Raw genomic sequence first — 14,141 nt, 5'->3', positions numbered from 1 at the left:
GGCGCTTATGTCGTTCACACTTCATGCACATGTCAGAATTTGCTGTAGTGCCGACAGGGATGCTGACTACAACAGGTGCAACTGTCCGTTTCTCAACTGCAGATCATTTGTGACACGGTCATTTTTCTCTCCAACACCTGCAATTTATTCTGCCTTTGGCTCTGTCTGCCACTGCTCCACACACACTCCATCTTCCCCCCTCCTTCCGGTCTGGGTGCCGGCCTGTTAATGTCACGAAATACCAGAGAAATTTTGATGGCCCTTTTCCCCTCCACTGTTTTGCATGTAGCTGTGTCCAAATGAGGATTCGGATCATTATCGAGACGACTCAAGTGTAAGGGAGACAGTGGGTGAACTTCACAGAGGTGTTTCAGAGAGCAGCTAATGGCCGCATCCTCCCCTCGGCTCAAGCTTAAAGAGGGGGAAATGAGTCTGTCAGAAGGCGGGAGTCAAACAAGGACACGGATGCTGTTCGAGGGATTAGAGATGGAATGTGCTACGAGTGTTGTCTAATACCTGCTGCAGCGACATGTTGCTATTCCAATGATAAACATCGTGTCCATCAAAGCGTAGAATATATGCTCAAAGACTTTCACAGTAAAGGTTATCACTGATGGCTTTCAAAACTCCGTCCTCTTCCTACTGTACATCATGTTTCACTATATGATCAGTAATGTTTTAAAAATAAATAAATAAACAGACAACATCCTAACGCTGTTGTATGTGCTAACCCCAGGCACTTCTCTGCTTCCATCACAAGACACCCCCAAAGCCCATCTCCCTCCTCACACACACACACACACACAGTAGTAATACTGCATCAACTGATAACACGTATGCACAGTATGCTTCCTGTCTCCTTCAGTTCAATCATGTGACTCACTTTCCAAGGGCTGACTGCCGGGATCAGTTGCCATGGTAACCACAGATCATATGATGGTTACTCACCCTGTGAGCATTTCTTTTCGTTTTGTCTCCGCTCTAGCACCTACTGGTGTTCTGCAGCACGGCTGTGAATGAGCCACTGGAGTAAAGTACAGCCTCCGTCCACCTTACGAAACACAACCTATCACCGGTGCTGCTTTTCCTTCTAGCGGTTCAACGTCCCTCATGTGTGACTTGGCTTGTAATCGCCTGGTGTATCACACCTTTAAATTATGCAAAAAGGAGACACAATGTGCCTGTCACAGTCAGAATCCTGCTGCAGCATTACTCATCTTAAAGCTCCATGAAAAACCACAGGTCATAATTCTCTGGGTTACACAGTGCATCACTGAGGCAGTGGACGGAAAAAAAAATGTCTGACATTTCATATTTGATAAATGGGACCACTAGCAAGAAATTTCACTCACACTGCAACAACATGCTCTCCATCATTACAACTCTGACCTTTATAAAATCTTAACCTTGAGCTGGGTGCTTTTATTTCTATTCGTCTCACACAGCACAGAGGGCTGTTGAGGGAGAAACTGCATTAAGGCCACTTAATGCAGCCTTAATATTTCACGTGCAGTTTATATTAGATTATGTATTTGAGCTCAGAATGGAGGGGTAATGAGCCGTTAGACTGGGATGTGATTTACTGAGCTTTTTAAGACCATCTATAAAGGCATAGTTCTGTGGAGTTGGACTACTAAAGAGCCTGTAAATAGAGACAAGTCAGTCCAGAGACTGATGGCAGACATATGCAATAATAAATCCAAAAGTACATTATCAAATATTGATTTTACACTGAATTGTGTGTGAATTCTGGCAACAGCTGAGAGATAATATGTTTCCTCACCACACTGCTCAATGCGATGCATTGTTATCCTAGTGAATGGTGGTGATGTTTATACTTCAGATAATATTGTGTGAACTCCCATTCATCATCAGTAGAGCACCAGCCCTTAACGCCAATCTCAGGAGAGCCAGGTTGTCAAGGTCGCAAATTGAACATGCTGACGAACAACGGCAGGTTAAAATCGGATCCATGTCTCGGGGGGTGTTGCTCCGCAGCTGAGCCTCATTGGCACAGACGATTCAACTTCCTATCTCTGCTCCCCCCTTTGTCTGCAATTAATGGTGCAGTCCCAACTTCGTCAATGATCTGACACCTTGCCTACTCCCCTCCGGGAGTGAGAGTGCAGCCTGTGGAAATAGATGGACAAATGAGAAGAGAGGGACACTTCATGCCAGTCCCCTGAGTTACTATACCCACTGCTTTTCTGTCCATGAATAAGGAGAAAGAGTGGGCTGCAGGGCAACCGTAACCACGGTGACTTGGACGTAACACCGACAGACACACTGACCTGAAGCTCTGTCTGTCCTCTTTACAGAAATGCTGCTTATGTAACAGCTCTGAAAAGGTAGTGTCTCACATGTATTTTCAATTTCTAAATATACAAGTAAATATCTATCTGGTGTTTGCATCTTATAATGTTCCAGGAGAACATTTGCCCTTTGCCTATTTCCTCTTAATCACCCATCCCTGCTGTTTAAGTGACAAGAGGCTCATTAGCTCTCCGGTAAAGCGTCACTCCTCTTCTCTAGCTAAAGAAACATACACAAAAGTCATGACCGCAAGAGGACGAGCATGCGTATTGACACCTGTGATGAATGTGCAGCGCTAAAATCGATAGCAGAGATTTGGCCTTGAGACCATGTAAAAGACAATAGATTAAGCTGATGCTGTTTGATGATTCACGGTTCGACACAAGACACCATTGAGTTAGATGACACACAACATTTAGGGTTGGTCAATAATGCATTCGATTCCATTTGATGACAACAAAAAAGTCGCAAAAACACGCAAAATTAGAACTACAAAATCCTGCCACTAGACTTTTCATAATTCACCAGGCATTTCCTTATTTCAAACATATCAAAAGTCAACACACTGATGATTACAACCGTTCGGTGAAAATACTGTATGTGTAAAAAGCGATCATTTCATCTTGATTGAATAAGGACTGACGTTCTCTTCACTTACTGATGCAAATAGGGAACTAATAAATGAGCCACAAACCAACCAAAGCCAAATTCCTCCATTAGTGCCTTGTGCCCTGTGGCTGGCTATTGCATGTGAGTGTGGGTGTGTGAGGAGGAGGAAGGGGGGGTGCTGGAAATAGATCAGACAACCTATCATGTCAGCAGGATTAACACGTCACTGTCCGTTCTATTCTCTGTAGAATATGTGATGCAAGTACTGTGCCGTGTGCTTGGAGCGATCAGTGCTATAGCATGACTGCGTCATTGTGTCGTTTCAGAAACGATTACATATGATAATTTCCTAGATGCAAATCAATGAAATGTGAAATAAAAACAAATGTCACAACTCTTGTTTTTAGTTTAGAGTCCAACCACCAGCTGGTTCGAGTAAATTGACAGAGCAGAGCAACGAGAGGTAAAGGTCATAGCTTGAAGTAAAGCTAAGAAAGGGTTAAAATCATCCCTGTAGATTTTAGTATACAGATTTGAGAGATATAGTGAGAATGCTGGTCCTCGTTGTCCTGCCAGCCCTCCAGTACCAGATGGCTGTTCGGCACCATGCTGTTTGAGGCTGTACAGTAAAAGAAATAAGCAAACCGAAACAATGTCCCGCCATTTCATAGACCAATGAGCATTCATCCATATCAAGCATAATAAAAATGAATTGGGCCTTGAGCCTAAACAGCAAAACTATTAAGTCTGAGCTACTACATATCCTGTTAATAACAAAACTGAACAATGTGGTTAAATGTTAACTTGATTATTTATTATAGAATATGGATAAATATAGAGCCTTGTAATACTTCAGCAGTGCAGTGGTGTGTATCACTGTAACCTGCGACACTGGCATGATAGCGAAACCCCACAGACCCAGTCAGTGGCCTGTGAAAAGTCCAAGTCAGAGCGACGCCTCACAATGACGAATCCACAGCGACTGGTGCCAGGAGGGCACTGCAGCGCTTAAAAAAGCAGAGCGTGTGCCGTCCTTTATGAAATGGCATAAAAGGCTGTGAACAACATATTTGCACCCCGGCTGTTGTGACTCTGTCAGCTGCATTCTTGTCAAAAGGTGCATTGTGTTGTAGGTGTATGTGTGTGTGTATGTGTGTGTGTGTGTGTGTGTGTGTGTGTGTCTGTGAACAACAGCAGATGCTGTAGTAGTCAGTGCAATACCGAACAGAGGATGTAATGAGGTCTTTGTTGTATTTCTCTAAAATGCATGTTACACCTTGAGCAGTTCCATTTCACATCATGTTTGCCGAATTTCCATAACCCCCCCCCCCCCCCGTTAATGTCACGATGGATATTTATGTAAACAAAACTAACACCACATGCCATATCTATATAAGGAATCCAGCCTCGGATACCGTTATTTCACAGAGCCTTGCCAACGGGAAACCCAGGCCGTGAGACTTACTTATTCATGGCTGAACAACTAAAGGACCTATATGCTTTAAAGCCCACTGCTCACAAACAGAATACAGCCTGACTCATGTTCCACTGTACACTATACAATGCCCCCATCTTCCTGCAAGCCAATTAAATTCTGCACAAATTTAGGATAATTTTAACATTAACATTTTGACATTATAATTTACTGTAAACCGTATCTATAATTACCGTCCAATCTGCGCATCTCTTGTATGCTGAAAGAAAGTTATGGGTTTGAAGGATCCACTGTGATAGTATTGCGCCCTCTACTGGTTAGAATTATGGCCTCACCACATCATGTGAATTTAAAGACCAACAATTGTTGGGAGATCATTTCAGTACAGTTAGTATCCTCTATGTGCCTTCTGAGTGAAACGAGAATAGAACAAGTCAAAATCAATCAGGAAAAACTGGACTTGGCTGTAGATTCTTGAAAATGTTTCACCTCTCACCCAAGAGGCCTCTTCAGTTCTATCTAAGTTGTTTGTTGGTGTGTTGTTCTATGAGATCAGAAAACAACACATATTGATCAGCTGTTTCCCGCCGGTTTGCACAATCGGGGTCATCTCTCGGAACAATTAGCGCGGTAATCCTCCCTCCTCCCTCCATGTCCTCTCCGGCTGTCGAGGCAGGCTGCTGAGACCTCTGCTGCGGAGGGAGAGCTTCGCTGCCATCTGGGCTGCAGCAGGGAGTGGCAACTAAGACACCAGCACCAGAAACACATTCAGACTTCATGTGGCATCAGCAAGACACAAAGAGGAATAGCAGTCGCTTGTGTCAAGTCAGCGACGCTTACAATTGAGTACAGGAAGGGAGAACGAAGAAGAAAAACAACTATGAAGCCACCAAAATAAGAAATATGGCATGTACCAAGGTCTGTTGTGAGTTATTCTGAGATGACAGCACATTTTGTCCACAGCCAGGCCTTTGTTTACATCAGGAACAACAAGCAAAAAGCAACTTTTGAGAATGAGACTGAAAACCTTGTATCTCTGTGTTAGCCATGAAGTAAGGAGATAGTAGAAGTACTAAAGAAAAGCCAGCGATGTCGTCTTCCCAAGCAACAGATTACAGTGGTTTGTGCTTTCAAATCATCAATCATGAATGAAGTTAGCAGGGTGACAGCAACTACTGTATAGGAGCATATGTGTTTTTGCATAACCGCACAAACAGTTGCAGTATACAGAGTACAGTCACACAGACCTGGATTTGTTATATTTGCTTGGTCACTGAATGCCAGCCTGATATACCTGCCCCACTCTCTGGCCTGGTTCCTCCTCCATGTTCAGATTCATGTCTTCATCAGTAACAAGGCCACCAGTCGCTGTGATAAATTCTGCGGTTGTTCAGACGCCCTCATACGGAGCCTGGCCAGCTGCCAGCTCCATCAGCAGACAGCTCTGTCTGAACACCTCCTATTCTCGCTCTCTCTCTCTCGGAGACAAACGACCTCATCTCTTCCGCGGCCGCCATTGATTATCCCTGCTCGCTGCCTCCCCCTCCCCCTCATACCTCTATTTCATTTAGTTTCTTGTTTTCTTCAGACACTGTTCCATTATCGATCTGAGAGTGGGGTGACAAGAGCATGATGTCTCTTTTTGAGTGTGCCGGGTTTTTATTTTTATTTGCAGCAATCGTAAAGTCGTCCAGCAGACTAAAAGTGAAGAAATCACTGCAGAAGCTAGCCCCAGAAATTTAAAATGAGTTTCACAAGCTGCTGCTTTGACAGGATGATTCAAATGATTAAGCAACAGTGTCATTCCTGTTGTAAAGATGCCCAACTATGGGGTCAGCAGCATGTTGCCTGAGTTGAAATCAGACACAGCAGCCATGAAAGTTGGCAACAGCCTGCCATTAAAACCATAAACAACAGAGTAAAGGGTGAAATGACCTGGTCATTAAATCTGGCTAGTCTCAGGTTTTGATGTACAGTTCTGGGCTCTGTAAAAACTGCCTTTGCTCTGAGCTCCACGGCCATTAGTGGGAATGCTTATCGCCATATATTTCAACCTGTAGTCGCCTACTGAAGTTTTAGGTAATAGCAACTCCAAGGTCTTGCTCGTGACAGACAGGAAAACGAATGATTATTATAAGAGGGTAAACGTAATTGGCCATAATTCACAGGGCCTACAAAAGGAGTCTCTGGCTGTAATCAAAGCAGGTTTCCATATATTGAAGGTGCCTGTCTGACAGGCCATTTGTCTGGCTGCAAGTTGTTACACCCCCAGCTCTCGAGATACAGTATGTGCCAACTTTAAAAAAGAACTTGCATGGAGAAGTTGCATGATTTTCATATACCTATTATCACCACATTATCTGTAAGCATATTCAGGTTCATAATATTCATCACTTAAAGGACCTTGTTCCGGCTATTAACAGGAAATAGATGAGGCATGCAATCCTGGTGTAAGACTTAAGATTACTTGAGAAAAGCAGCAATACTGCAATGTAAAATAGTCCGTTAAGTGTATATCGCAAATTTTAACAATTTTTTTGATCTTTTAACCAAAAGTATGCATGATTAGCACAATGTATTTACATTTACCAAAAGAAAATGTGCTCATAATGCAGAAAAACAGCCATTGCGAGTGTTACACTTTAATATCACTGAATTATTATGGCTGATGCATCAATCTGTAAGTAGCATTTTACTGTTGTAGTTGGTCGAAGCTTGTATCTGTGGGCGAAAGTAACCACCGACTAAAAGTATCAAATCAAGGCAGTGGCGTAAAGAAATGCATTTGAGTTCAAATAAAAAGTATAATAAAATGAAAATACAGCACTTTTAACAATGTACTCACATTCCACCAACCTTGTAATGTGAGTGCTACAAATAACTGAACCTGATCCTGAAAGGGAACTTTCCCACTGCCAAATCTGTGCAACTCTAATAATATACTGAACTTGATTTCCCCCCTTCATATATGATCATTTTGGCCTTCACCATACACAAATGGCAAACAGTTCTCTTTTCATAAACCAGACACATTGGATACAAATACAAGAAATTACAAATCCGGTTGATATGTCCCTTGATCACCACTAGATGGTATCGTTAATGTCACTGTGCCTCAGTGTTTGGCACAGTGAAGATGACTTGTACCTTTGCATCCCCGTTGAACTATCAGTCTTTTGTCTATCAGTTCAGAAACACAAGCTGCATGTTGCTCCAAACATCCAAAACATGCCCACCTCTCTAGACACATAACACGGTAGACGTGTCGGCTTCCTGTGAAGTTTACTGTGAATATTGAATTAATGCTCTTCTGGCTGATTGTACACAGAAATTCAGAGTGTCAATTCACAGCAAGTAGAGAAAAAGTAATTGTACATACAATCATCCGACGTAACCAATAGCTACAAGTGGTAATGCAGCACTGAAGCTAGCAGGCCAGACTAAACAAACACTGCTTACTAGCTTTAACCATAGATAGCATCACATCAATCAAATACACACAAGTGGGCATAAAACAAAGAAACTACACAGAACATGCAAAACTTTGCTGAAAGTCTTAAAAGTATAAAATTTGTAGTAACATTTTGTCAAAACACACGGACACACACAGACTTCAATGAGCACAGTTGCTGTTTGATACACAAAGACTTCTGCTCCATAGTCACTTTTCTTGGGGTCAAAGGTAAAGCCCTGACCTGATGAGGCCAACATGCCCCTGTTAATAAAACAATAAACAGCAGTCTTCTCTCAATAACCCCCCCACTCTGCACCCTCGCTAGCAGGGCTTGCTTTCTCAGACCTTCACTTCCATCCCTTTACTCTTAAACTGCCGCCGACAAACAATCATGCAAGGGGGTGTGCGTACGCACATACATGCATCACTTTGTCCATGCATTATCATTCCAATCTTAATCAAAATGCATGCTAAATGCTGTTTACGTGACTACTAAAAGGGGAGTTTAATAAGACTTTATTTACTCTTTGCCCACCATATGTGAGGTTCCTGAGTGTTTGAAATCTAAGATCAGTCACAGAGGGGGGGCCCTGTGGCTCCCAGGATACCTAATACGCTGCGTGCTCCAGGGCCGGTGAGAAGAAAAAGAGCACAATTGGATTAGATACCAAAATAGGGTCAGTGTTTGTTTTAATCAGTCTGGTGACACAGGGAGCTCTTGAAAGCCCAGAGTAAAGAGAGCCTGGAGAGAGAGAAGGCGAGAGGAAGAGGAAGGGAGAAAGAGAGTGAGGGAGACAGATAGTGAAAGAGAAGGAGAAAGGGGAAAAAGAGAGACAGAGAGGGCAGCCGGGGTGATTGGTCCCCAGGCTATGGCTGGATAATGGAGACTGGAGGCCGGAGGGGAAGCTGTCTGGGGGGTGGCTGGCCTTGCAGAGTTCACTGTCAGGTCTCCGAACCAAGGGGACAGTGGTCACTTCCACGATCCCAGCCTTTCTCGAAATGAGCTCGGACCAATATTTGGTAGCTGCTTGTTTTCCACACAACACCAACAAGTCATCTGACAAGGGGAAGCTCAGAGGAAATGAGCATCCATGAAATTTATGATTTATCTGTTGAGGAGGATCAACAACCGCCGTTGCGCTGTTGGTTTTGGGGTTGACAGCGGTTCCAGCAAAGTTGTCGCCAAAATGTTTGAAATTTGAGGCCAGTTGTGTCAACTGTCTTGTCTTAGTGTCTGATTACCAAACGTTTTTGTAATCTCAGGCGCACTGGATAAGAAGTTTAGAAAGTGAGAGTGCTCGGGTTTACGACTGAGAGTGATAGTGCACACTAACAGGGAGAGAAGGATCAAGTGTAAGTGCCGGGCTTTGGCTTTTTTTTTTCCATCTGGGTTGTTGCAAGATTACCCCCACCTCCCCGTCCAATCCAAGTCAGTGAATTGTGGCTCAAGTCGTGGTTGCAACTGACTACACTTTCCATGGAAGGGCTTAACATCCTTACTGGGATACACCACTGAATTTCAGATGTCAAATATGATATTTGCCCCAGGACAAATTCAGTCTGTATTGGAGGAGGAACATATACCATTGTTTCCCGTGGACAAGAACAAAGAGAGTAGTTTTCCTGCCTATAGTGACACATCTCAGACACGTATATACTGGTTCATCCTCAAGGTCAGTGTCCAATTCATAGTCAGTGGAGTAGCTCAGCTGTCTGGCTCGGTGAGTTTCGTGGTTAAAATATCCAGCCATGACAGACATAAAGACTTAAAATTAGTGCTATTCCCGTTACCCATTCACAGTCCACTGACCTAAGAGTTTAGTGCAGCAAGTAAAAAACAAGAAGACTGATCAAAATAGTGGAAAAATACAAATAATCCTATGAGTTGTAATGTTATAGCTTCTAGTCTAGTATGAATTGTTTTTGCTGTGTGAACATGTACGTGTTTGTGCGTCTGTATGAATATGAATTTGTGTAATGGAAAGAGGCAAGAGAGCAAGAGCATCCAACTTCTGCATATCCATCAGCTTTCTCCGTGGTGTTTGGAAATGGGATCCCCTGGTCGGAAGTGCAAATCCAGCTGCTGCGAAGTGGCCATAAATTGGATTTTCTGAAACTTGGTGCAGACGTCTCCAGTGTGTCGTTTTACTGGAGCGCTCTAGCCCCGCCCCGCCCACTGCAGCTTTCATTATCCTTACCCTGAATCCCTTAAACTTTGCTGATCAATCGTCGTGTACCTCAAATCATCTCCGTTGAGCTTCAGCTCTTCTGTCTGTTGCGGGGCTGCTTCCCCTCAGAGAGTTTAGTTCAGTTCAACCTGAAACTCCAGCAGCACACGTATTTCTTTTAAAAAGCAGAGACATGCTGAGAACTGTGCGACTCATGCTTTGCACTCTCTAAGCCGAGAGGTTCGTGTAGTGTGCCTGCTGAAAGTGTTTCCAAATCACAGAGAAATCAACTTAGTACGTTCTGATTTTTGCAGCTGCTTTCTATTCCTCAATGTGCAGAGTAATTCCAAACAGTTTATTTTCAATCCAGCCACTTCAGCCCCCAAGGTCATTTGCTTTGCGCTCTCTAAACAGGCAAAAATCTCACATGTCCTTCCTCGGTGAAACTCCACCGAGTCTAATTCGCTATGCTGGTCTATTCGTCCCCAGCAGAGTTGTGACAGTCTCATTCACACGTGTCAGAGTTCCTCCAACTCATAGACCTCATCTTTTGCCTGAGATCTTCTGATAACTAAAACAAAAGGGCCAGTTTGAGCTGCGTGAAGCGTTTCCTTCGGATAATAGCTGAGCAGTTGTATTGATGGAAACAGATACTCTGCGTGTCTTTTTTTTTGCTGCAATAATATGCCTTTAGCATGAGCATGTATGTGCATGTCAGAACCGTATTTGCGGCTGCTTTCTGCAGGATAATGAAAAAATGAATATGAAGGATGAATCAGAAAAAAAACAAAAAACTTTACCCACTATGCTATAACTTCATTGAGCCGTGGGTGAAGGGGGGCATTATGGCCACTGTCTGGGTGGCTGTTTGGGGGGGTCGTGCTCTGTGCCCAGGCCCTCGGGGCACCAGTAGCAGGATGGGCCTAAGCATCCGCTGGGAGGATGACCCCAGCTATCCCTGCGGAGTTTGGCTTGTACAGCTGTATCTGATTGGACAGGAACAAAGGGCCGCACTGCACCAGGGGGGTTTGGCATTCTGCAGATATAAGAACTGATCCTCTCATACAAGAATCACTACTATATTTTCACCAATGCATTTGTGATAGTGACCATATCATAATAATACATTTTGCACTCTCAGAATGACTTTAAAACCAATGAAGGCCTTCGAAAATGTGTTATTTTGCATTTTATCATGGCAAATGTGTTGGCTGTAAACTGTTATTATTTAAATTTGACATTTTAAGACTTATTTCTGGGTAAATATTTGCTTTTATGTAATCTTATGAGCAGGGTTATTTTTTTTGGGGGGGGTCTATCTATGTATCTATCTATGTATCTATCTATCTATCTATCTGTCTAGAGTTATTTCACTGGGCTACAGCGGAGGAGGTGTCACACCTTAACTCATTTGTAAAACCTATTAAATGTCACAGTCCCAACAAATCCTTCTGACACCACGGAGAGCAAAGGAGAAATACGAGTGCGTTCATTTGGTTATAATTTTAAGCTGTCAAGCTCTTCCCTGCAGCCAAACTTGCAAAAAAACACACACACACACACACACACAAAAACACAGACATGTTCTTCCGCGGACTTTCATAAGTATTAATCCAGAATAGCTATAGCTTGACAGGTTTCCTCTAAAAGCCGGTGAGCTACCGGAGACCTGCTGTGCGTCAGGAGTCTTCTCGTTTAATGCGCTGGAGATGGAGGCCGCTGCCAAAGACGCAGGTCGCGTCCAGAGCCGCAGGATTACAGACCCGTGTGTCAGTGTGTCTGTCACGGTGCCAGAGAAATCACGCAGCCGGTCACACACGCGCGCACACACACACACACACACTGACACAGACACACACACTGACACAGACACACACACACACACACACACACTGACACAGACACAGACACAGACACACACACTGACACAGACACAGACACACACACACACACACACACACACACACACTGACACAGACACAGACACTGACACAGACACAGACACACACACACACTGACATACACACACACACACACACACACTGACACAGACACACACACACACACACTGACACAGACACACACACACACACACAGACACGCGGATGTGAAGACTGCGACCTTTGCAGAGAACAAGACTGATTACCAATATGTCAATACATGTCAGCTGTGATTGCAGGAGTACGTTTTCCTCGATTATCATGCTTGGAGTTTTGGAAAGGCTATAAGGCTTACTTTGAAAAACAAACATATTTAGGTAAACAGTTGGTGGCCTACTAGAAAAACAAAGAACAGTTGTCAAAACTTTGTCTGTAAAATTTCGTAAAATTACAACGTGGGGGAGAAATCTACGTTTGCTTATTCCCTATTTCTAAACCCCGTATATACTATGTATCATAGTTTTACGATGTAGGCTGGAAACGGCGTCACGGCTTTTTATGAGGACAGAGCAGGAAAAATCAATTCAATTATTTTCTGTTCAAATTTCGTTTTCGCTTCAGGTCCCTAGAGTTTATTTGGTAATTTCTTCACGTTTTAGCATTAATATCTACTCTCACTCCTTCGTCTTCAATTATTTAGCCAACAATAATGAGATCGTGTTATTTCTTCTTCTTCTTCTCCTCATTACTTTTTAATTTTTTTTTGTCACAGTTCAGATCGAGAACTCGGACCGACATTTTCAGTTAATCATTCTGTGCGATAATTGGTTAATCTGTGTATTGTAAATATGTGATTTGTTGATTTTCAGTTCTGCGGTAAAAAAAAACAAAAACCCAAAACGTTTACTTCAATAACCAGTGAAAAGCGATATGGATAATAATGCCAATCAATTTAAGACAATTGCCGGCACATGCCTGAAACAACAACAATAAAAGAAACGTTTCCATCTAATATTCTGTCTTTATTAGCAGTGATCTGATCAGAAACGGATCGATAACGTCAGTATCAGTCACCAAACTGGTAAAAAAAAAAAAAAAAAGAAGCGTTTGAGTTTTGTGCACAGGTTAATTAAATCGTATTTCAGCTTTACTACAAACCAAATGTCTATAGTCTGTTCACTATGCAGACAGTATTTCCACAGTGATGAGAAATACAAATTTTCCATAATAACAAAATAAATGAATGTCCCCATTCTATATAGATTTTGAAATTAGGATTAATGAATGTCCAAGTGTCCATTATTCGTGTTGACCTCAGATTTTTCCCAGGTAGTAATCCATGTCCAGGATGAGCACGTGTGCTACGTGTGTTATGAACAATTTGAATCCACTCACCGGAGAACTCTCTGAGGCGGCAGGACAGGGAGATGAGTTGAGGAAGCTCCTATATGCTCTGGATCTGGATTATCAAAGTCCCACAATCTTAACTGCTTTTCATAATTCAGCCCAATAGCCCCGGGGAACGGTCCACGAGGCTGTTGTAGAAAAATAACATCAGTAAGATTGTAGATGATATCACAAAAAGTGAAGTCATAGTTCATCTAGCATTTACCTCGTAAAATGAGCCTCCTACTTCTTCTTCTTCTTCTTCTTCAATAGGTGGCTAAGTCACCTACAGCAAAACACCTTGGAGGTCAAAGCAAACAACCGACCGAGGTTATGTGCAATGACATGTTTTCTTCCACCTCAAGGAAAAGGCCTTTATTGACCATTTCTAATATGATGTGATCTTATTTTACCTTGCGTCAATAAAGAGGAGGTTAACCGGCTATAGCGTTCACATTCGACTTCAGTTGTACCTGGAAGGGCCCTAATGAGATGAAGAGGTGGCCTGCATGGCTCTCAATGTGAACAACAAAAAGTACAATTGATACGTAGCCACATTTTACTGACGGTTTGACAAGATGCCAAATTTGTTTTTAGCGGCTGTTTCTTTTCGGCTACTCTCATTACGCATGCGTCGCCGCCCGACGGGGCCGCGTCGCCGTGCGGCGGCTCCCGGTTCGCTCTCGAAAACACATTAAGGGTTATTTATTTTTAGCTCTGGCGTGTGTCCTCTGTACCGGGGCCTGGCCGATACACCCAGATGGTTTCGCTAAGGTGTGTGTGTGTGTGTGTGTGTGTGTGTGTGTATACGAATGCCTGGAGTTTGGAGCGGTGAAGGAGTGAGAGGCTGCACCGGTCTGTCCTTCATTAAGCGCCAGTCAGAGCTGAGAGGCATT

At 43.2% G+C, this 14,141-nt stretch overlaps 1 protein-coding gene across 1 annotated transcript in view; it reads right to left on the bottom strand.

Annotated features, from left to right (window-relative positions):
• slc6a17 (solute carrier family 6 member 17) overlaps positions 1-13,367 on the bottom strand; it is a 31,700-nt gene extending 18,333 nt beyond the window's left edge. Inside the window, exon 1 of the mRNA XM_035644160.2 lies at positions 13,255-13,367. The gene's annotated coding sequence lies outside the window, so the exon portion shown is untranslated. The remainder of the gene's footprint in view (positions 1-13,254) is intronic.
• Positions 13,368-14,141: the final 774 nt, after the last annotated feature.

This window comes from Scophthalmus maximus, chromosome 3 (assembly GCF_022379125.1).
Source record: "Scophthalmus maximus strain ysfricsl-2021 chromosome 3, ASM2237912v1, whole genome shotgun sequence".
Classification (NCBI taxonomy): domain Eukaryota; kingdom Metazoa; phylum Chordata; class Actinopteri; order Pleuronectiformes; family Scophthalmidae; genus Scophthalmus; species Scophthalmus maximus.
This window is presented reverse-complemented; position numbering and strand designations above follow the sequence as displayed.